At 36.0% G+C, this 21470-nt stretch overlaps 1 long non-coding RNA gene across 1 annotated transcript; it reads left to right on the forward strand.

The window, feature by feature from the left end:
* Positions 1-8777: 8777 nt before the first annotated feature.
* LOC136791452 (uncharacterized) lies at positions 8778-18826 on the forward strand. The gene is made up of 3 exons (XR_010833565.1): positions 8778-8826; positions 9316-9420; positions 17560-18826. It is a non-coding gene; the product is annotated as an uncharacterized lncRNA (long non-coding RNA).
* The last annotated feature ends 2644 nt before the right edge of the window (positions 18827-21470 follow it).

Genomic DNA, 21470 nt, shown 5'->3' on the forward strand with positions numbered 1-21470 from the left:
GCTGAATATGAGCAAAGTAGAGAGGCAGATTTTTATTGAAGAAAAAAAAAAAAAGGCTGCCTATTGCCTTCTGTGAGGCTGAGAGATGAGTTATAAAAAGCCTTATGGTGCATTTCCTCAGATGCAGTTGGCATGCAGAGCCTCTTGCCCTGATTTCCATGCTTTGGGCACTTTGTAAGTGTAAAGGCAGCCCACCAGGCTTTGGTGTATTCTCTGCTCTGTTCTTGAGCCATCCAGGCTGCCAAGCTCATCCCTTAGAGGCCAGCACCAAAGGCACTGGGTCAGGCTGGTAGCTGATGTAAACCAGAATAATCACACTTCCATCAGCCCTGAAGCAGCATTATGCCAAAACACACGTTGGGTTTTGGTAGTGAGGCTGTCAGGGAAATAGTGGGACACTTCAGTATCTTCATAACGTTGTTATTCTTGTCTTCCTTGCACATCAGTGAAAGACTGAAATGAGTCCAACATTTAATTTTTGAATGGCACTACAGAGGTACCTCCCATTTTTTGGTGGTTTCAGATGATGTGGGTTAAAAAGCCAGACAGGAATTGTTGTGTTACTGAACAAAATTTCTGCTCTCTTGTGAATATAGTGAGCATCAATGCATTTTGGAGTCTTGGGTGAATGTATATTTCTTCCTGGATCACAATCCTTCAAATGGCAATTTACAGAAATATCTGAGAATCAACCTTGGTTCTGGGTTCTGATTGCCCTAATATCTTGCTGCTGTGCATCACAGACTTATATTAGAGTATAAGGAAGTCATTTTGAAAAGATTCTTGTCTCTCTTAATTAGAAATATGGTACTCTAGATAACCCTTTTTTTTTAAATCAACTTATTATCATGTTAATATCAGATAGACAATTGAATCTTTATTCACAGGAAATTACATTGCAAGGGCTCAGTCACTGAATTTTCTCTTTGTCTAATCTGAAAAAGAAAGTTACAAAAATGTGTCAATTTTTCATTAAAATATTAATATTAAAATGTATTTTTAATCTATAAAAGTATTTAGCTTTTAAAATCAAAATACAGATTAAAACACTTTTAAAAAATACAAAATGCCATTGAAAGCATCAAAATTTTATTTTGGAATCTCATCAGGAGTGATTACCATTTTTGAGAAAATGAAAATGTCATGAAATATTTCTGTTGGCCCAAATATTAGTTTCTGAGAATATATGAAAGGCTTGGACTAAAGATAGAGCCTGTATGCATTGCATTACCTATGTACCATGTCTCGTGCAATTTGTGTCAAAACCCAGTCAAACATTCCACAATGTTACGGTCCTATTGCCTAAGTACATAAGACTAAAGAAGCATGGAGTTAAATTCTCCTGTCTGAGGCAAGATACTGTTCCTTAGTACCAAAATCCACTGACATGGAAACACAGCGAGGCTTTCATTGCAGCTAATGGCAGTGTACCTATCCTGTGAGTAATTACCAGTCTCCAGACTTTGGTGCTTCTCTGTTCATGAGACTAATGTTTATTCAGAACGATAAATATAAGGTCTATGACACTTTTAAAGTAATGTTCAGATGTGTCTGTGTAACCATGGATGAGTGGTGTTAGTAGTTTTATGCTTTAGTACACATATTTGACTCTCTGAGTGCTCCAGGGACAGCAGTGGAGTGTAGCAGATGCCGGAGAAGCGGTAATGATTTGCAATTTTGGATGAACTTGTGGTAATAGAGAATGTAATGACAAGGTAGTGGGTTCAGCTTTCATCGGCTTCATTTTCTGCTTCATACAGAATATTAATGATTCATTTAGCATTGATCTGAATGGATTTGGAGCACAAATTTGTATCTGTAATCTAGGAGATTGGTTAATTCTTATATCCTCACGCTAAGTAAATCTTAGTGGTGCTCACAGCTGTCTCTACGTAGTTAATGACCCTGAATAAATTCCATTATAATTCCTGGGTGCGCAAAGATTTTTCATGGTGAGGAGCTGAAACCTTGCCCACAACCAGCCATCAGCCCAGGTGCAAACGCAGTCTGCCCCTAGGCCAAACATCTTCCACAAGGTGTTGAGCACTGTTCACTACCAGCCACTTCCAGTGGGAATTTAATTCCTGCAGTCTCCCAGTGATGGGGATAGTTTTTGCCCCAGTCCTTTGCAAACCTCAGTCATATGTTTAACTTGATCCATACAAGAGTCTCTGTCAGACTAATCATGGATGTAATGCTTAGCCAGATTTCAAACATTTGCAGGTCCTAGACCTGTGTTTTCAGTTTTGACCAGCTGAGAAATGTAATTTCTCTCAGTGTGTGATACTTTTGAACACTTTGACCTGCTGAAAAGAAAAAGTACTTTTACCTAAAGTAAGCATTTCACCTGGTCTTAGCATTGATATGCCAAATATGGTGGGCTGGGAGAAATTAATTTCTACTTATTTTCTTTGTCACAGGTGGACAGGAACATTTTTGCAGGGTGCTACTTAATGTATTTTAGAGTTACACATAAAAGGATTGTTTCTTTATTTGAAATCATAGATACTTAACAATCAGACACAATAAAGTGGGGAAATGACCATGGCTTTTGAGAAACAGGTTTCTAACCAGTAAGCATAAATCTGGTACTGATAGAATGGAAGAAAAATCTGTATTTAATCAATTTGATCAAATTTAACCTTTACAAAATTGAACTTTGCCTGCATAAGTCATGCATGCACCTGCTGTGCAAAAGGAGGAAATCTTCTGTATCTAGGAGACTACAGGCAGCTAATCAACTTTAACAGTATATTATTTTCCTGTTTTAATTTTTTTTTCCCTATCTAAATCCTACAGACTGACTAACAAGAACACAGAGTACCTGCAGTGCCTTTTGATTTGCAAGATTCTAGGTTCAGTCTTTGGTTCAAATTTAACTTGTTCACAACTACATGAGTCATGTGAAATTTAGAGTATCCCTCACAAAAATATAATGGAAGAAGTAAGTGAAATTTTCACTTTAGTGATATGATTAAAAAAAAGATAAATATCAAAATGGTGACTATCAAACAACAAAAGGAATGATAAAAATGTTTCCTTTGGTGTTACAGAAGAATAGTCCTCCTTAAGAACTACAAATGTCCTTAGGGTCAGGTTTAGATACGAAATTCACAGTCTAGCACCTGACTCTGCAGCAGGATGTCCTGATGGCAGTGGTACCATCTGTAGAACAAGAAGTTGCTCACTGTGTGATCAAAGACGTAGGTAGAAACTGGCTTTCACTAATTGGAAAATGTTTTCCCATCTGAAGTTTCTATCATAGATACTTCAGTGGAGATCTGAGCCTTTATTTCCTATCTGAATTCAGTTCTTGGTAAATAGCGAGAATGGACTGGGTTAGCATCTCCATGACAGCTGTCAAAAACCTATGCATAGTGTGTAGAATGCCGACTTAAGTCAGCACCCTCTTACTCTTCCCAGAAACCATGAGTTTCTAAAAGAAGCTTAATAAGAAACTGACATGTAAACAGAGCTAATTTATACTTCTAATGGAGAACTGTAGTTAAATACTGTCATTTATTTTTCAGAATAATTTAAGTGACATGTATACCAATCCTTAACTTAAACTGAGGAAAATGTAGGAAGAGGAGATTAATTTTTCATCTGTGATTTTTTAAAGTAAAACAAAACAACAACAAAAAACACACATTGAAAACAAACAAACACAAAAAACTATTCAGGCAGTTCCAAGTTACATAGGTAACTTGACTAGTATGAATAACCATAGCTTATGAGTCAGCAAGCAACTTTAGCAAGTGTAGATAAGTTTGCTTTACCATGGGATTACAATAAAGAAGGGAGAGTAACTCTTGTAATATATCAAGTGTATCTCACTGGAGAATTCCCTTTCATTCTTTGGGCTGGTTTCACTGTCTGTGCAGACATATTTATCCTTTGTTCCTTATGCAACAGCCCCCAAGAAATTAAATGAAAGCCATTTCATTTGCTGTTTCTTAATTCACTTGAGTATCAATAATTTTTATGCAATGTTCATGTCCTCCAAAAAAAAAAAAAAAAAGGTTGGATAAATTAATTTGATGTAACTAGGTGGTGTAACTAAATGATGCATTGACTAGATAAAGGTGCAACTCAAATTTATCACAGCTAAGTTTACCCTTAAATTCCCTTCTGCATTTGTTGTCTCTATACCCCTTCTTGGGAGATTCCAAACCACAAAACCACATAGAAAATAGAACAAAAAAAAATAAAAAGAAAATTAAAAAAAAAAAAGGAAAGAAAAAAGAGCAGAACAGATCTCATGAATCATGACTCATGAATTTGTCACTTTTACAAAAAGTCAGAATCTAAAGACTTTGATGTATGAACACTTTGTGAACTTTTTCTCCAGTGTTTTTCATGTTACTAGGACTGCAAAGCATACATTAAATAATGGAGATCTTCTGATAGTCCAGAAACAAGTGCCAATAGTATCTTACACAAAATCTATTTTCATGAGTTTTCAAAGAAAAAATCCTGATCCAAATACACACTCAAACTCTGAGTACTTATTCAGAATGAAACAATCCTTCCTTGGTTCATCTCATGGGGAGTCACTACTCAGTTTAAACCAGCATAAGTCATTAGAAGTTCAACATTAAAACAAACTGGAATTAACTTGAAACTGTTATTTTTCTTTCTTGGGGACTTTTCTGTTTAAAAAGTCCTAAAAACACTTCAGAAAGCTTTGGAGTTCATATATGAAAGATATACTTAAAAATATTAGGATTAGTGTATGGAACAGTTTTGACTACTGGTTTTAGATGGGAAGTGCTTAGTCCACCACCCAGTTTTTTCACTGTGAGAATATAAACGTAGGAAAAATAACATGTGCTTGAGCTTTTAAAGTTTTGTTTGTTTGTTTTTAGTATGGAAAACCAGCTATGCTAACTGTTTTTTTCCCCCTTCCTCACAAACAACCAATCTTATAGCCACCCTCTGGTAAGAATAAATCAAAGAAAATAAGAAACCATCTTTGGGCCTACAGCAACCTCCTGTAGCTAATTTTCTTAATGACAAATGACAATATGGATATATCATTAACGTATTGTATATAATTAATATCTTTGACAGAAGGTAAAAAGAGCTATGGGTAAGCCATATAAAAATGGGATATACTGATAGTCTGATCTAATTGCCATCAAAGCCAGAGAGTGAAGAAACAATTTAGAGACAGTGGAAAAGTAGGGCTGCTGTTTCTGAAGATATTTTCTTTGAAGGGGAAAAAAGTTTGTCAGTGAAGTTTCACTGAAATGAAAGATCTATAGAGCTCTTATTTTTACTTCAATTATAAGCTGTAGTAGAAATGTATCAAGAATACCATACTGCTACTTCTGTGATTTTTTTCAGCTCTGTCATTTTCTTTTGTAGATAAAGCTATTGATAGTCACAGTAAAGCAGAGATATTTCCTAATGATTAAATTTGGTTAGTGTTCAGTCAGTGCACACACATTACAGCAACATGTGATCATTGGGCAACAATTAGGCATGTCTTGCTGCTGCTGTGCTTTCCCTACTACTGCCAGTAAAATGACTTGTGTGGGCAAAACCAGCTCGTAGCACTCATGTTGAGTTGTTGGGAGAGGGCAGTTTGCTGTAAACTAGAGCTTGCATAATTTTCCTTCAAAATATTTCTCTGTTATTACTCTGCCTTTTCATAAAACAAGAATTTTCAAACAGACAATTTTGATTTTGTGTTTTGACTCTTGTTTTGACTCTTGCTGTGGGTCTGGAGGATAACATGGAAATCCTTCAGCCTCCACCCCTCAAACCCAGCCTGGTGTTTCTGATGCGACTGTGGCTCTGTTGCGTTTCAGTTTGGTGATTTGGTGGAATTGCCTATTTATCCTGTGATCCAATATCATTTAGGTAAAAACATCAATATTTCAGAGTTTTCAATAGTACTTCATTAGTTCCACAATTTTGACATTGCATGTTTCATCTATCTTCAAAGCAAAAGTTGTGGTGCCCATTGGAATAGGATTTCTGGGTGTGAACCACATCATCCACGGAGGTGATATTATTGCCTGTTCAAGCTTTTGAGAAAAGTGAGGTGTTTATCATACATCATGGTAATTAAAGCTTTTTCATTTGTGTATGGTAGATTCAGCATTATTGCTGTCCTTGCTTGGCACTGTAGTAAAGAATGTGTTATGGCCAATAAGATGACTGATTTGCAATTAATAACATGATTTATAAAACAGTTAGGCTTCAGGCACAAGAGATCCTGAATTCAGAAATACATATATATACATATTAATTACAAAGCTCAATATTTTTAAGGTGGAAAAATTCTGAAATCCTCACTAAGTTTAATTGTGAAAAGATATGTTTTATCTCATTCACATATCCAGTATGGAGTACTTTGGTGGTCTATATGACTACCATGAAGAATGGTAGCAATAGCATGATAAAATTCACAAGATTGCTTTGAGTAAATTTTTAGGCCACACATGGTATTGCAGAAATAATAGAATGCTAAGCAGACAAAATAATTTAAAGCACCAGCTAATGTATGACTGCGTACAACATCTGTATACATTTTAGTTGTCATTTTGGGTTCACAGCAATTTGTGGAACAAGCAGATCAAGGCATTTGCAGCAGCATTTTTTGAGAAGACAGTTTACTAGAAGAAGTTGACAGTGTTTTACACTGTCATTTTTAATTATATTTTAACAGTGTCAGTTTGCACTTCGATTTTGAAAATATTTATTAATTTAGTACAATTATTGCATATAGTGAGCCAGCTTTACTAGGAAATTAAAATAAAAAAAAGGATTATGTTTTTAAAAGATTTTTTTTTTTCTGAACATAGATACTTTTTGTTGTTTTCACTCTGCAATGATGTGGTAAGGTAAAAAGCTCATTTCTTTCCAAATGAATATATAATGATGCTAGTACTAAAACAGTTAACTGGATAGCTGATATTTACAAAAATCTTAGCGTGTAATGACTTCAAGTTCTTTGTTGAATATTCATTAAATATCCTTTTCTCATAGGGCTCATAAATCCTGTGAAATGCAATACATACACACTTTAAAATTTGACAGAAAATACTCATATTTCTAAGATAAAGGTTTTTTTCTTCTTTAAGCACTCTCTCAAATCATACATAATCAGGAGCATTGGCAACACTGCTGCTCAGAGAAGGACAGAGTGAACATCAAGAAATCCAAATGAATTCAATCCCATTAAATGTAATGGTGTGGTAAATCTCACTATACCATCTGCTGTAGAATGCTGAGACACTATTGGAATTCCACATCTTATTTACATAGCAGATAAGAATGTGTTGGGAGATTTATATGGTGAATGAATACCCAGAGACAAAACTAAGTTTCTAGTCTCTTCACATATGGGGAACATCTACATCCGTAGAGCATTATACAAAAACTACTGTAAGTTAGCCTTTCTGTGAAAGACCCTGCCACTTCATTCCAACATTACCCATTAAAGAAAAAAAAAAACAACACAAAAAACCACACACACACAAAAAAAAAAAGTGAAAAAGTTCCTGGAAACACTGGTGGAAGATGAGATACTTCATCAAAAGAAAACATAACCGTCCCTAAATTAGTACACTTTTCTGAAGGAATTAACATAGAACATTGTAGCAGATAGGTTGTATCATATTTAAAACATCTGTGCTGTGAGTTCAGAAATCACCCTGTGGCAAAACATTAAGGAAAATATGCCACAGATTTATTTTTGCCCTCTCTTGAACGGTTAGGTTGACACTCTCCATTTTAACTAGATTCATAACTTTCATTTACTTAATACTGAAATGGAGCTGAGCTTCAGCCCAGTTTTATACCGGATTATATCACAGGTGTATCTTGCACAATATATGAACCACAGAGGAAAAAAACACTGCACTAACCCCCACCTGATATGATCCTCTTTATCATTATATTTAATAAATGGTGAGTTTACTTGAGAATGGCACATCCTTTGTGCAAATTGATTATAAAACCCATCAATTGTCAATTCAGTTAAATGTTAAAGTTCTAATACATCAAAAGTGCATAGGGGAGCTGACCTGGGCTAAGAAAACATTTTATGTAGGAATATTTAATAGAGTTCTTCTGCAGCCACCTCATGTACTTCAGATTGGAAACCTCTGAACCAAAGCCAATTGACAGTAACAGATTTGGAAAGGAAGATGCTTTTAAATTACCTCCTTTCCATTTAATCAGACAAGCAACCTCTGAATCGCAAGCCGTAGGTGAATGTTTAAGAGAACATTCTTTATATAGTCAGCTGAACCATGCCCAAGAGCACCCACTGACAGCTTTCCTATTACCAGAAGGACAATGAATCATATGAACTTTGCTGACACACATGCCATAATAATTGTTACATTTTCTTTTAGAATATATCCTTGGGCTCGCTTTTGGCCTCACCTTAAAGGTGACAGCTTGTAAGCTACATAACCTAGCCTGCCACTAAATCATCAATAACCTTTTATAAAATATCCTGTAATAATTTAGTAGTGCATTGGTGCTGATCCTAATGGAATCAGACATCAGCAGTTATGCTATTTCTTCATGGATTCTGGATTCTTCTATTGAACATTTGTTAAAATAGTTGTTCATCTACAGTGTACATATTCCTGCCAAGCTTCATGGAAATATTTCTATTCATTATTTTTTAATGTCAATTCTCAGTAGAAATTCATCTTTTGTGTTTGGAACTCAGTTTGGTGCCATATAGACATCTTTGTTTCATAAAGCAGACATAATTATATATATTAAAACATATGCATCCTCATTCCCTTCAGGTTAATGGCCAAATTTTCACTGAAGCTTTTCAAGTAAGAACATAAGGTAAAGTTTTCTATTTTTCTATATCAAAGCCCTATTAAATCTTTCATGTTCAAAAGCATACTTTAGACAATTGACATTCAAGTCCACTCTATTTTTCTCTGCTGAATGCTCTAAAAGAGATTTTTGGAAGTATTAGTGCATTTTGGATGTTACTACGATACTTATATTCATAATTGTTATTAACAATATATGTATTGTTATACTGGAACTTCTGTTCTGAAAATATTCTCATTGAAGCAATATGATCATTACTTTTTCCTTAATCATGGTAAATGTTTAGCAGTAGAACTGGTGACAGTAATTTTATTAGAGATCTACAATGGATCTTAGCTAGTATTTACCAATTGTGGCACCTGGTGTCCTAGATTCCCTTCCACATTTTTTTCAGGTTAGTACAGCCTTGATGTGTGTGGTGGTGGGTATTGCCTGCAGACCACCCCTGTCAAACCTGACACGTGGCAATAGGAATGTTTTTGTAATTCCTTGCAGGCTGTGGCCTCAGAAGTAAGGAGTACCCCGAATCTGCTCACCTGGGTGTCCCTGAGGAAGGTCAGATGCCACATGAGGAGCTGCAAGAACAACAGTCCTCTGAAGGTATGGCTGATTGCCACCAAAGACAGCACAGGAGAGATGAAAAATCATCTATCAGTCAGATGCAGTTGGGTGACTTAAAGGCTTGTCAGAGTACTTACCTGCATAATGTTATGCGTCTGATTTAACCAGTGAAGTTCTAACACATGTAGCTGGGCTATGTGTGCAGCTAATAAGTTCCTCCAGAGCTGGAACAGCTCTGTCAGTTTCCGTGGTTGTTCTACATTGAAGACTTCTATGATTAGGTTTAAATGTCCATGATAGGTTTAAATTATGATTAACGTGAAATTCATCTCCATGTAAAGAAATGCTGGTATTTATTTCTTAAAATAATTGCAGTTAAAGTCAGAAGTGTTGTTGGATGTCAGTTTTCTGAAAATATTCTGAAAATATTCTGAATAAATAGGCATCAAGGTAATTGTGAGACTTGACTGTGATCTCTATTTTCCAGCCTTCCTATTGGATATTTGTGGTCACTTTCTGCTTTTGCTATTTCATACCAGTGTCTTGTATTTTTTATCGTTTGAGTTCATTGATTCATTTGGTAATTCTATTCAAATAAAAATGGAAGAATCACGTTCCATTGTAGTTCTCATATACACCTGAGTTACTGCTTACTTCTTTAGCCAAAATTAGGAGAAAAGTTTGAGTTGTCTTCTCTAAAGAACATGTCCTAATGAACATTATGTGATTGGGAAATACATAAAAGTCATAAAGTCTCTTTGAGATGCAGCTCCTTCTAGTATTCCCACTGGAGCAGTATGTCACTGGCATTATGGGCAAGGCTTGAAAAGGCCACTTAAGCATTATGTAGTTTTCTGCTTTATTTCTAACACATGATGTTCTCTCTCTCTCTCTCTTTGAAATAAGAACGCCAATTTATTTCATGCAATCTAATCATTTTCCCAAGTATTTTTCAGTCTACAGAATGATACCTACAATAAATACAGTTATCTCTTTGATAGAGGTTGTTTTGAACTCTTGATCACAGGTTAAATATTTCAATGTGTTGCGATAATATCTGGTATCTCACTATTTAGCCTATTTTGCGATATTTTGATAACATTCTATTTATGCAACTGCAAGTCTTTCTCAAACATCAGCAAGAATGCAAAGTAAGCATTTTGCTTTGCATTGGAAAACTTAGTGTTTCTAATTCCTCAAATACAAACTGATGAAACAATTGGACTATGTAACTTGCCAATGAAAAAGAGTTAGGACTGATTTATTTGCAAATATTCAGTGTCCTAGAGGTCTGAAAGCATCAGCTGACTTTTTTTTTTTTTTTTGGCAACTAATGGAATATTATATAGGTATACAGGTATACAGTTCTGTGGGTGACGAATTGGCTGAATGGCTGGGTCCAAGGGATCGTTGTGAATGGAATTAAATCTGATCAGTAACCACTCAATACTGGTGTTCTCCAGAACAAGGGGGCCAGTTTTATTTAACATTTTTATGAATGATCTGGTTAAGGGTATGTTTGCTGATAATACCCAGTTAGTCAGGACCATTGATCTGCCTGAGGGCAGGGACGTTTTGCAGAGGGATTTGGGTGGGCTGGATCAATGGTCTGGGTCCATCGTATGAAATTCAGCAAGAGTAAGTGCCAGGTCCTGCATTTGGATCATAACAACCCGATGCAGTGATATAGGCCTGGGTCAGCATGGTTGGAAAGCTGTCCAGCAGAAAAGAACCTGAGGGTGCTGGTCGGCAGCAGGCTGAATGTGAGCCAGCAGTGTGCCCAGGTGGCCAAGAAGGCTAATGGCATCCTGGCCTGCCTCAGAAATAGTGTGGCCAGCAGGACTAGAGAAGGGTTTGTGACTTTGTACTCAGCACTGGAGAGACTGATGGGCCCCTCACTACAGGAAGGATATTGAGTTGCTCAAGAATGTGCAGAGAAGAGCGACAAAGCTGGTGAAGGGACTAGAAATCGAGGCTTATGAGGAGCAACTGAAGGCACTGGAGTTCTTTATTCTGGAGAAGCGGAGGCTGATGGGAGACCTCTTCACTGTCTACAACTACCTGAAAGAGGTTGCAATGAGGAGGGTTTTGGTCTCTTTTCTCAGGTGGCAAGTGATAGGATGTGAGGAAATCATCTCAAGTTGTGCCATGGGAGGTTTAGACTGGATATCAGGAAGAATTTCTTCACTGAGAGTGTGGTTAAGCATTAGGATGGTCTGTACACGGAAGTGGTGGAATCCCCATCCCTGGAGGTATTTAAGAGGTATTTCTGAACATGAGCCAGCAGTGTGCCCAGGTGGCCAAGAAGGCCAATGGCATCCTGGCTTGTATCAGGAATAGCGTATCCAGCAGGGCCAGGGAGGTGATTGTCCCCCTGTACTCTGCTCTGGTGAGGCCATACCTTGACTACTGTGTTCAGTTTTGGGTCCCTCTCTACAGAAAGACATTGAGGCCCTGGAGTTTGCTCAGAGAAGGGCTACGAAGCTGGTGAAAGGCCTGGAACAAGTTCTGTGAGGAGCTGATGAGGGAACTGGGGTTATTTAGTCTGGAGAAAAGGAGGCTCAGGGGAGACCTTATTACTCTCTACAACTACCTGAAAGGAACTTTGTGGGGAGCTGGTTGTTGGTCTCTTCTCGCAGATAACTAGCAATAGGACTAGAGGGAATGACCTCAGGTTGCACCAGGGGAGGTTTGGGTTGAAAATTAGGAGAAATTTCTTCTCAGAAAGAGTAGTTGGGCATTGGAACAGGTTGCCCAGGAAGGTAGTGGAGTCACCATCCCTGGGGGTGTTTAAGGAAAGGCTGGACGTGGTGCTTAGGGACATGGTTTAATGGGTGATATTGGTAGTAGGATGATGGTTGGACCAGATGATCTTGGAGGTCTTTTCCAACCTTAATGATTCTATGATTCTATGAAGAGATGTGTGGGCATGGCACTAAGGGACATAGTTTAGTGATGGGACTCAGCTGGTCAGGTTAACAGTTGGTCTTGGTGATCTTGAATGTCTTTTCCAACTTGGATGATTCTATGATTATTAATCATGCTCTTTAATTTACTTCATGACCCTTCAGCCACTAGTATAAGCCAGTAGCTGGGCATACTGTTATAAGTCCGATACAATTATAAAAGTAGTACACCGAGTACCAGAGTCACTGAAGAGACAGTGTGAAGAATTTACTATAAGGGAGGAAGCAGTTAAACAGCAACAAATTAAATTTAATCAGTCATGATGCATACTTTCTAGATTTTTTTTTTATATCTTAATTTAGTTTGCAATTAATTATGTACTTATTTTTTCAAATGAATTACCAAACTTGTATTCTAGGTGCCTATAATAACAAAGGCCTTTACTGTTAGCTGAATTCTGGTATGTAACCCAGGAGATTTTATGAACAGTGAAAATGTAATCATTTTTAAATAATGCAGAAGCCCAGGTGTTACCATGTTACATGCACAAGTCAGAGGTTATAGTGAAAATATAATCTTTATGTTCACTTGTCTTGGATGGGAATCCTTAGCTCAGCTGCTAATGACCTTGAGGTTGGCAGCACATAGCCAGGTACAGCTCAGAAGCACCCTGGTTTCTTTTCATTTCTCAAGTCCATTTAAGAAACCAGAGAGGAACAGAAAAACCTCAAGAGAGTTTCCCAAGGCTGGTTATTGCATCACAGAGAAACCACATTAACCTCTATGGAGGATGATTATGATGCATCTTTACAGAGACACTTCACTATAGGAAATACCCTGTAATGAAAATTATTTTTAATCTGTATAGTCGAGATACAACGGTAAGAAATTAAAATACTGGTTATCAAATAAAAGATCAAAAAACATAGGTATTTATACCCTTCAAACAGATTTTTTTTCTTTTCTCACAGCACTAGAAAAGTTACAAAAATATCTTCAATAAGACTGTGCAAAGCAGTGAACCATATCTCAAACCTAGAGTGAACTGGAATCCATTAGCAATTCAAGCTGTATTCATCTATATATTTTATCATTTTTATACTTCTAATACTCATTTCCACATGTAAAACTATTCTCTTTTCTTTAGGGCAGCTAGAGAATGGCCTGTTTTTATGCTCATTCCCACCCATCTGCAGTCATGGAAATAACACAGAAAATGCTATTTTCTGTCTCTGTGGTAGCACAAATATATTGTTTTAGAGTCCTGCTACTTGCCCTTTCAGAAGGAAAAAAGCTTGGGTGGACAAGTGTGGGTGGTAGATGGTTGCTGAAGCACAGCCTCAAGACCATGAGCATTTATAGCTCCATCCTTCCCATAGGTATGGGTAGCTATTTTTAAAAGAGAAAAATCATGTAATCATATTTGTAAGGTACAGTAAATACTCAGAATTGTTCCACATTTATTGCCATGGCTAAAAATGGCTATTGCAGTCTGCCAGTCAAAAAACTGTCAGACCATGAAATGGCCAATTATTCTATCCTCCTCTGGAATGTTTTCAGATTGAAAAATTATTTTTTAATAAAAAAATAACAACCAACAACATAAATTCTCCAAAACTGACAATGAGCATTCTCTTACTGCAAACAAAAGATACCCTCTTTCTCCTAAAAAACTGAAGTGGGCTGCTTCTGTCTTCTCTGTAGTCTCTACATTCCCATCAGGCGGGTCACGGTGGCTCAGAAATACTGGTGTAAAGCAATAGAAGTGCCTCCCATTTGTATGCCTATGAAAAACATGACAACCTATTCTACCTATCCAAGGAGCAGAAAATTCCATCTTTTGGACTGAAGGATGTCAGCAGTAAGCATATTAACACTTACTCACACATACAGTGTTATTCTTATGGTGTTTTGATATTAACTACCCTGGGAAAAATTCCTGCGGTATTCCTAGTGAAATGGCACTAAATAAACCTAATTTTAATGAAAGCTTAGATCTCACCCGAGCCCTTTTTTCATCATGAGGTTTTAGCCATGCAGGATGGAGCCCATTAAACAGAAGAGCATTGAAACAATACTGCAGAACTGCGCAGTTTTACTCATTACTGAGAAGTTCTGGTATAAAGCTGGACATTTCTTGCAGGGTGGAATCTTTTCATTCTTGGTTTTGAAGTGGGGAAGAAGACAGCAGAAAGGGAGGAGGGGGAATCCTTTAATTGTTAGTGCAGGTTTTAAACTGACAAGCCTCAAAGGCAGAATACCAACTCTTTGATCTTAAAAGGGTTGTAAAAGGATGGTCTCACTTGTGTTTATTCAAATATTTGCAGGTAAACGCTGATAATCTAAACTGAGTCAAAGCTGCAGAATTTAGCATAAGTGATTTGCATATCAAGAGCCTCAAAATAAATACAAATTCAGAGATCGTAAATGTTGTCAAAAACTAATCATGACTTGAAATTAAGTTGGGACTTGCTTATGTATGGAAGTCTGTGCTCAGGAAATGAAAAAATTCATTGGCAGCCAATGGTCTAATTGACACGCGTAATCACCTTGAAGAGGGCTGTGTGGTAGCTGCAGGTATCTGCAGTCACATACCTGGTGCTTTGGGACACACCAAAAGCAAAAGGGCATCCTTGCAGGGCAGAGAAGAGCTGAGCAGATACATGGTGCACCCGTGCTGCCAGACACTATCCACTACTGGAGACATCCTTTGGAGAGAGTCTGTAGCTGATTCTTGTTAATTACAAAAAGAACTGCTTCTAGGGAGTGCTCTTGTAGATGACTTGCATTTCTTTGTTTCTGCGCAGAATTGTTAATTCTTGAAATATAGATTATTGACAAGTTGATTTTACTATTTTGGTAATTATTTGTGTTTCAAGTAAGGGTATCACAGTTTCTGAATTACTTGATTGTCTTCACAATCTATTTTTAGAACCTGATTCCTGCTACTTATTTTATAGCTAATGACTTCTTGGCATAATTTTGTGTCTGTTATTTGACTGAAGGAATGTACATCCTGCATTAGCACTGAGACCCATTTGGAAGTACAGATCCTTCACACTTCCTCTCCAAACATGAGCAAAACTTGTCTGTGTTTTGGAAGTCTTCTGTGTATGCAAATGCTTAAACTGATGAAAGGAGACACTAATAATTAGCATTTATCAAGTCAGATCACCCATACTGCCCAACTTAATGACCTAACATAAAAGTTTCAGCCTCTTGATTCCCTTGGGGGGAGCGTTTATGGCATCAAAAAGTACAGAAGAGACTAGGAAATAATCTCAATTTCTTCAAAAAATTGCAGACTGCTTCTTTTGGTCTGAGCTGATATTGCAGTACTTGGAAGAGAAGATGATTAGAATCTTACAGAATTAAATCAACACATCAGTTCTATTCCTTCTGGGATTCTGTACTGGATTTTGCACAGACAGCAAAGCTCTGTAAGACTAAGACCAGTTTTGGGCATTAAAAATATATTAATGACATGCTCCTGCACAAGGAAAACTTCAATTTGACTTTTTCAGCTAGTCATTGCTTACTCAGATCCCTTTTCAAGTGTTGGTCAATATAAGTTTTTTCTATTGTGATTGACACAAGGTGGTGTGCCCAAAATTTGAGCTGGTATTCTTCAGGGAATAAAAGTGATATATTACCAGTCAATGCAGTGACTTACTAAATCATAGAAGGTGAGTGTATGTTTCAGTTCTCTAGAACCCAGTCTCCATGAAAAGTGAATTAATATCTACTGAATCCAATGTGTCTTGGGCTGAGATTTTCATAGGAAATTGCACATTGCCACACTGAGCAGAGTGTAAATTAGATACCTATTTTAAAGATATAAGTCTGAAGGAGCGAAATGAGAGTTTCTCTTTTTAGCAGTAATGTCCTGAGTTAGTTTGTTGTTAGTACAGTTACATCAAGACATAATTGTATTTCAGATTCTTTAGAATAAGAAGAGTTTTGAGAGATAAGTAGCTCTTTTAAAATTCAACAATTAAAATTATAATTGCTGGACAACATTTTTTGAGAGTTTGTGGAAATTGTGTTTAATTTTTTTGTTTGGAAGGGAAGACTAAAATCCTTTGGCTCCCTGGTAGGAAGCTCTGCCAGCACAGGGGAAAAGTAGGAGTGCTAACAGAAGCACTCAGCACCTACCTTACGCCAGCCCTGCACTTTGATGATGGTACTAAATTCTGACATTCAGAAAAACTTCTCTGCTGGTGTTGCCATAGTTCCCTGAGCTCAGCACCTGCAATCCAGCTGCCTCCCCACTGCGATGACTCATTGACATTTCAACACTAGACTTCGTCCACCTTATTGACTCTCTAACTTCCTGCCGTACTGCTTTATTCTTTGGCTCTCTGCACACTTTTCCCAGTCCGCTTCCACCAATTTTTTATTAGTCAGATGTCCACAACTCATCCAACTCTGAAATTTTCATTTTCCTTTAGGATATCTTACTAGTGGTTTTACACCACTCTCCCCACACCTTCCCATCCCTTGTCCACAGAGCACACTTAGTGTGGTTTGAATATCTGGATGCCAAGAAATTTGATTTGGAGAACAAAATAATCAACCAACAAGCAGTTACGCTTCCTAGTCATTAGTATTAGTCAGTATAACCCTGTTGCTGTCTGTGCATTGTTCTATTTACTGAGGTACCCAAGTCTTTATTTTTAATGTACATTTTTAATTTTAAAAGTGTATATGCTACAGTATTTTATTAAAAGTGTGCAGTTCTTAGGTTCAGCTACTCTGTGTGCAGCTGGCCATTGTACACAAAAAAAGACCGTAGAAGTTGTTTTCACTTCATTTGAGCTAAATAATTTTAGCACACTGTGCGTCATTTCATTGTATTTCTTCAAGTTTTTTGACAATGTAAATTTAGTATTTTCTTCTTGCAAAGCTAAAGCACACTTCCAAAGTGTAGGCTGAAGATGACTGAAACTTTCACACTGTCACACACCCCTTCCTTTTTTTTTTTTTTTTTTTTTTTAATAAGATAGCAAGTTAGGATTTGAAAAGTAGAATGGGATTGGAGAATGCTTTAAGTAAGATCAGATACTGGATAGACATGTCTGCACGGCAGTTGAAAGGCCATTAGTCATTACATGGACTTCATTTATATTACTGAGGGTGATTAGCTATGATGCAGTAGCTTGTCAATTTTCTTGCTAGTAAGGAAATGCAGGCTCAACACAAGCCTCTAGAAGAATATGATCTTTTGACAGGTTTATTTTACATAAAATAGCACTGTGAATTTTATTTCAGATGCAGTCTGATCTTGTATGGCACCAAACCCCTTCTGTGAAATGACAAGAATCTCAAATTCTGATGCATGAAGAATTCTGAACACCACAAGAAATTCTCCTCATGGGCCTTAATGATGCTTTTTGGACTAAAATCAAATGTGGGAAGAATATGAACAACTAATTGCTGGCTGTTCAATCTCACTGAATATAAGCAAATTTATAGTGTTCTGGACCTCTGGAGATTTAGTCCCATGTACTTGGGGGATTTCAACAACAAAATCTTGATAGTACACGCTTATCTTAAATATATGAGTAATTCAACTGACTTATGAGGGACTGCTCAAACCCCTAAAATTGATAGTACATTTCAGGATCATGGCCTTAATGTGTGTGTGTGTGGAAATATTTTTGTGGGGATTTCTTATTTCAGTTCTGGGGCATTGTACTTAAAAGTCCTTGTGGGTGAAACTGACTGTATTACCAAGTTTATAGCACTGCTTCGCTTTACTGTCACTGTCATAAAAACCAACCAAACAAACAAAAAAACAAACAGTTTAATATTGTTCCATTGTGTACGTTTTACAAATTATTTTATAAGAAAGAGTTAGTGATAAGCCATTTTCTCTCTTTTTCCCATAACGGTTGTTGTGACATGACTTCCAAATTTTAATGCCTAATATGATCTCTGAAAAGCTATAAACTTTTAACAGACTTTAAACATAAAGTGAGTGAATAAATTGCCAGGGAGTCTGTGGTTTGATCCCAGGAAATCCTGATTAATAGCCTTTAGTTTTAGTTAGACCACCCTGAATACATTGTGAAAAACAGTTGACTCATTTTATGGCCATTTAGATTGCAATTCAACATACTAAATCTATAAAAAAAATTTAAAAACACTAAATGAAGACATAAGAATTTATATTTCTTCATATAAGACCATATGCTGAACACATTTCTTGGTCTATTTAATTCAATCTTATAAATGTATAATTCTGTATATTTGCTAACCACATAAAATCTATTTTTAATATGAAAAGGGCTTAATCCGAAACCAGTGCAGTTAATGTAAAAGTAATTGTATTCAGAATATTTCTAGTGATTTTCATTGATTAGGACTCCCGCATTTAAAAGTGAAACTATGTTGCACATGTGTATTTGAAACCCTCCTAATAATATTTTTGGTAGGCGTTTTAAAAAGTAAAATAATTTTGTAAGATAATTTGATAGATAATCTTTTTTTTTTTCCCTTTATTTAATGTGTAGTTTATATAACGAGTATCTTAAGAACATGGTAATCATATTTTATTATTTGTTAGTATTAATTAAAAAAAATACCTTGCACTTACTGTTGGTCTAAATCTTGACTTTGCTAGTCAAGGTCAAGGCATAGTGATAAATATGCTCATTTTGTTTAAATGTCATGGTTATCTTCAGTGTGCATCACCTTACAGAAACTTAATTCCTTCATAGGCTAGGTTTCCAGAAACTTGACTGGGTATTGACCCCAGAATGAGCATGAGCAAAGGTGGCAAAATATGACTCATGGTATGCAATTGCTGCATAAAAAGGCTCTCTCCATACAAAGAACATGTTTCATGTTCTTCTGCCGTTTTCATGTGTACATACAGAAAGAACTTGATTTTTTCTTATTGAAAATGGGATTCTTTTGGGGAGGTCACAGTATTAGCAATAATAACATAAGATGCAAAAGAAAAGAAGTAATATTCTACAATGCTACTGCAGCAGGCTGATTACTGAAAAAATAATTTGCATATTGTACACAATTTAACAAATCACATTGAGTAAAAAAGTAAACAAAACATCTATATAAAAACCTCTGATAGTTAAGTAGCAATAAATAGAGGGTATTTGCATTGTGTCTTTTCAATATGCTTGGATTTTCTTTTTCTTTTCAAGAAAAAAATAAAGGATTTTCCACATAATAGAAAATTGAGTTTACTATTTCTAAAATGCTCTTAACATAGAAAAAGGAAACATTTTAATATTAGTGCTTATCACAGCATTTAAAGCATCACCATCCCCCTCTCAAGCTTTCTACTCTTAAATTAAAAAGGAAAAATCCTATTGTTTTTCCTAGCTTCACTTTGCTTGTAGTGATTGATGTAGAATTTTACTGCCATCCAATGGCAAGGACCTATTATAACCTAAGTAAATGTCTAATGCTTTTCGATCAAATTGCAGTCTAGGGAATTTAACTTATGTAGTACACTTAGAACTTACATCAATACATCTCTGTTCGTTACACAGTGAGAAAGAAATATGACTACAGTTTCAATTTATTCTGTGTTTCCTAATTCAATTTAACTCCAAATTACTAATATTGTGGTACATAATTACCTAAATGAATAAATCAACCTAAACTACTTACTAAAAATAACAGTAGCTAATAATATTTTTTCATGTACCTTATCATGTTAGTTTAAAAGATTCCTTTCTCTACAATTAAGAGTGTTTTCTTAGTCAGCAAAATATGCTTGTACTAATATACTCTTCTCCATTTTACTTATTTTGTCTAGAGACTTTACAGTTGTTATTGTACACTAAATAATTGCTTTATGACTCTCAAAAGTGTCCAATTTTTTTTAGTGTTTTTTTTTTTCTTTTTGGTGTTTACTCACACACACACACAAACCTCTTAGAAGGACAATTGCTGAAAACTATAATCTGCAATGTCTGGATTTTGGTATACTTTTTTTCCTTTATGCTTTTCAGATTCAGCTTCAACTGGCAGTCCAACCTAATGTTTACTTTATACAGTTCTAAAAAGCAATTTAGTATTCTAACAATGCAGATACATCTGAGTGAAATAACTTCAGTTTGAGGCAAGAATATAAAATAAAGCCTCAATCTATTAGTGCTAAGAAATATTTAAATTAAGTAGTGACTCTTACAGGGAAAAAACAAACAAACAATCAAACAAAAAAAAAAAACACAAAAAAAAACCCTACCAGAATGGGGAAAAATATAAGTATAGAGTAAAAAACAAAAAGCTAAATAATGCAGAAAAAGGATAGATTCCTTTATTTCTGTTTAATTCTAGTTGGAAGACTCCTCATGTACCGTCACTCCATTGGCATTCTCTCCATTGCCTGCTAAAGCCAATAGACACATTTCAAGTGACATAAAGGAGAACTGAAACATATCCCTCTGAACTATTCCTATCTCCTGGTATGGATGACTACCTGTTGTCCCACAAGTATATTTCAATTCAGACATTTGTAAGAACCTTTTTGGTTTCTCATGAAGATGTAACCAGTGGATAACTAGTTAAACATCACACCATTTAGGAACACTTTGTCAGACGTTCTGTTGATGTCTTGCTGCTATTTTAACTCTAATAATTCTTTGGCCACAGTCTTTGACTACTACCACAGCTGTACAGAAAGAATAATCTTAGATTAAATTACATCATTAAGCTGGAGCACGCTACAGAGTGTAAGGTTATTGGAGGTGAAGCAAGAAATAGAATATAGAAGAAAGTCCCAGAAGCCTCAGAAATATGCCTTGTTTGTCCATGCCTTAGTCAAATACTACACTGTAGAAAACAATTACAAAATTAGAACTTTCCTGCTATAACTGAAATACATTGGTTTTAACCTGCACAAACTCTCTGGAGTGTGTGTTCATGGAAAAGAGTGCCTTGGTTAAAAAATAAATATTAAAATAGGCATGCATCTGCTGTCTGACACTTTAGTGCTTTAAGAGGATGAATATAATAGAAAAGTATGAAGAGAAAATGAGGATCATTAGAAATATATGATTTGTATTATTGTACTTATTTTGCAATTAATATCAGGGCACCACAACTGTACTTGGAAAACAAAGCTTGCTTTTCTCAGTATTGTCGTATGAACAATTAATTGCAAAACAAATTAAAATTTTCTCTCCAGTTTTTAGTTTAAATTTTTT

This window comes from Anser cygnoides, chromosome 9 (assembly GCF_040182565.1).
Source record: "Anser cygnoides isolate HZ-2024a breed goose chromosome 9, Taihu_goose_T2T_genome, whole genome shotgun sequence".
In the NCBI taxonomy this organism is placed as follows: domain Eukaryota; kingdom Metazoa; phylum Chordata; class Aves; order Anseriformes; family Anatidae; genus Anser; species Anser cygnoides.